Raw genomic sequence first — 3,868 nt, 5'->3', positions numbered from 1 at the left:
TGGAGACCATTCGGTTGCTTCCCTATTCGGTCGACTGGACTTGTTCGATCTACGCATTCGATCGAATGGACTGATTCGATCGACTGGTTCGATCGAATGAGTCTGATTCGACTCCTTCAAGCTGGGCGACGGAGAAACCCACGGGTTTTCCAGATTTTCCAGATCTTTGACCCAAAATCGAAGTTTTTGACATGGAAATGCTCGGGATTGAAAGGGCTATCGATTCCTAGTACTTTTAAACACAAAAGCTTGCATTTTGACACCAAAACAAGGCGGTTTTTGACCCGAAAACTCAAGTTACGAAAATGGGAGTTTTTGCTCGATTTGAGGTCGAAAATGGTTATGAAAACGGATGATTTTCGAGAGGGACTTACCAAAAACGATTAGGAACAAGATTGTGGACTCGGATTTGTGATTTGAGAACTTTCTCTCTCTAGCTTCTCTCTCTAGAAATGAGAGTGTTTGGGTGGGTGTAAGTGAAGGAAGATGGTGAAAAATGGTGGAAGTGTCAAGAACTTTCGTTTATATACTACGGGTTTGGTTAGGCTCGGGTTGGCTTCCTACGGGTCGAGACAGGCCGAGTTCATAAAATAACTAAGCCCAAGACCCGTTCCTTACTCGACATTAAATAACTAAAACGTGAAATTACTAAACATAACTTTCTTTTATTTATCAATATAAAAATTTTAGGATGTTACACGTACACACCTTCGGGCTCGTGTGCAAGTATGAGAACAGATTGTATGTTGTATGATTAACTAGAACTCACTCAGCATAGCTGACTTTTAGTATGCACACAGGTGAGTAAAATGAGGAAGATCGCTTGAGGGGAGGCACATGGCATGAACTTGAAAAATCTGGCATCTCAAGGAAATGTTATGATATTTTAAAGACTATGTTTTGATTTTAAATAACTATGAATGTTTGATGAGACAAGATTCGAAGTTATATAATATGTTATGGTTGAAGTTTTATATTCTGCGTAAAGTTTTAATTAATTCTAATTTGTAGAACTGTGTTTATGAGTAAATCAAACGACCAAATGTAGGGCACCGGTAACGGGGCCTTACAATATTACCGTTAATTAACTAATAAAATATTTCTCCTTGAGTGTATACAAAGTATAAAAAAATTAACATCAAGATCAATAACAAACACATAATTAGTACGTGTCCTCTCTCTCTCTCTCTCTCTCTCTGTGTGTGTGTTTCTATCAAGAAATCCTAAATCTCATCCTTAACTATACATCTTAAAGGGTAACTCGAATAAACTGGTAACTATGTCGTCTACATCTTTATCTAATGTTGTTGTTAGTCTCTCTGTTGTAACAGGTGCACAGGTTTACATTATATTCATGTTTTATATTACTATCAAAAACAACTGATCAACAGTATAAACCATCCAGCAATACCGACTACCAGACACATCCCCGATACAATATAGGCCGGTAAAACTAGTAGACTGCGTATGTATAGAGTTGTCGATAAATCCAGTTCACACCATTAAACCGATTTAAAGAATCTTCTAATTTGATTTTTAAATCATACGGAATTTTGGGTGGTTAAAGAATAAATGGAAGGAGAACTTCATAATGATTATGTATATATAACATGTTTGGTGAGAATTAGCATGAACCAGCTTCTAAGATTACTCCTGCTATATGTTACTTATTTTCATGTAATTTTAACATATTGTGATGATTGGTAACCAAAACTTCTTATTTTATAATTTATATTGTAGAAAATTAAAAATAGTTATGCTATTGTTAATGAGAATGGAGATGACAGTGATTTTCAATATTTTGGCGATCGTGAACTTGATGCATTCAACACTCAAATGCCATAAACATATATTAGACTTTTATTTTTTTTATAAATTTTGTTGTAAAATGGATTTTGGATTATGGAATCATATATCTTTGGTTTATTTTTTACGTTAAAGTTGCATTTTTATAAAATATTAACATTATAGGATTAACTAGTCATATTGATATGTATCACATGATACAACTGGTAATAAAATTTTTAAGTTCATTCTGATAAGGTTATAAAACTGGTCTTTAAAACACTGATAATACTTTTTCAAATTTTATACTCTCTTTTAACTGTTTTACAAACTGATCAAGTTATAATATTTTGATAAAATTAATTTATTTGCATTTATAACATTTCAATTCGTTCATAAACATTGGTGATTCAAACCATATTATACTAAAACTTCAAACTATTTTACGAATTATTAATTTGACCGATCGATTCGTTTTAATGTATTTCATTTTTATTTTACTTACTGCTTTTTTAAATTAGTTTATGCTTACTGCTTTTTTAAATTAGTTTATGCTTTAGCTTTATCTAAAAGAGTCTAAACAATCAATCCAGTTAACTCTAATGATAATATATAGAATTGAATAGTTTCTAAAAATATCTATTCAAATGACTTTTTGAAAAACTTAACAAGAATAATGATACAAACTAATCATCTTAAAACATACATTTAAGCACAAGTGAAATTATCATGTTACTATACTATTTTATCTCAAATAAAGGTTAAATTTGAGATAAAGCTAAAGTTGTAAGTGTGATCATCTTATTTAAATCTCTAATTGTGATCCTAGCATCCTACTATGCACAAGCGTAAATTAAACGATTAATTGTAGTTGACTGATGTTGACAAAAGCCGACCCTCAACGGTAATTCAGCTAGTGTTAAAGGACTTACTATTACTATTAAAGAATATACTTTTTACAAAGTCTAGTACATTTTTAATTTACCCGATCAATAATTGAAGTGTATTATCAAAATAATTTAATCTATGAGTGATTCGTACAAATTTACAATTGTTTTAGTTACAACAACTAATTTTTCATGCAATCGCTCTATCAGTCTCCATAGTATTAAATGAAATATATGAAACTTCTAAATTGAAATCCATAAAATAGACCACCCAACTCATGCAAATTGTTGTTGAGATTCCATGTCAATTGATCATTTTCAACAAGATGCTTTACTTGCTATACGAATCAAGTATTTATTGCCTTTTGTGAACCTTTTTAAAATTTGAGTCTAATATCTATTTTACACTACTTGATATCTTATCTAAAAGACTATAGTTTCAAGTTTGTTTCAATTAAGACATATTTATAATTTATTTTGTCTCAATCAGGTCACTTAACATTCAATTTATCTTAATCAAGTCACTAAACTTTTAATTTGTGTTTTAAAACGAGAGGGACAATAGCTATAGTATCGTAAGTGATATATTTACGGATAGAAAATTAATAAAAATGTTGGCTGTAATGATGTTTTAATTATTTATGAACATATAATATGAAGGAAACACTTATTGAAATATGAGTTTCTTAATTGAAACATATCGAAAGTTGATTGACTTGATTTACGTTTTGCCTCCGATTTAAAAGAAAAGCCAAATGAAAAGAAATTAGAATAGTCTGTATATTAAATAGATTAAACTGGAATGAAGAGAAAACAAAGGATTTTTAACAACTTATCTCTTAATTAAATTCTTCATAAAATGGATGTGAGTAGAAGAGAAAATATAATCAACTACAAATATTATTGATTTTTTTTTCTACGGAATATAATAAATTAGCTTTTAGCATGCGTGTTACGCGGGTTATTTTTAGTTTTTTTTTTAATAATTGTTATTTTAATTATTGTTTATGTATATTTTTCATGTAGGATGTGTTTAGGTATTAAACTTAAAGGTTACATAAACTTATAAAATATGTTATATTTATTAGCTGTAGTTAAAGTATAGTTTGTTTTGTTTCTTGTTTATATCTCAAATGGGTCTCATTGGTCTAGTAGTAACCCAACATTTTGTTATTTAATATGCGAATTTTCGCCTT

Source organism: Bidens hawaiensis, unplaced genomic scaffold, assembly GCF_021521415.1.
Source record: "Bidens hawaiensis isolate Kalapana, Puna unplaced genomic scaffold, B.hawaiensis_p1.1 tig00002866_1, whole genome shotgun sequence".
Taxonomy (NCBI): Eukaryota; Viridiplantae; Streptophyta; class Magnoliopsida; order Asterales; family Asteraceae; genus Bidens; species Bidens hawaiensis.
The sequence above is the reverse complement of the archived record's forward strand: the minus strand, read 5'-3'. Positions refer to the sequence as shown.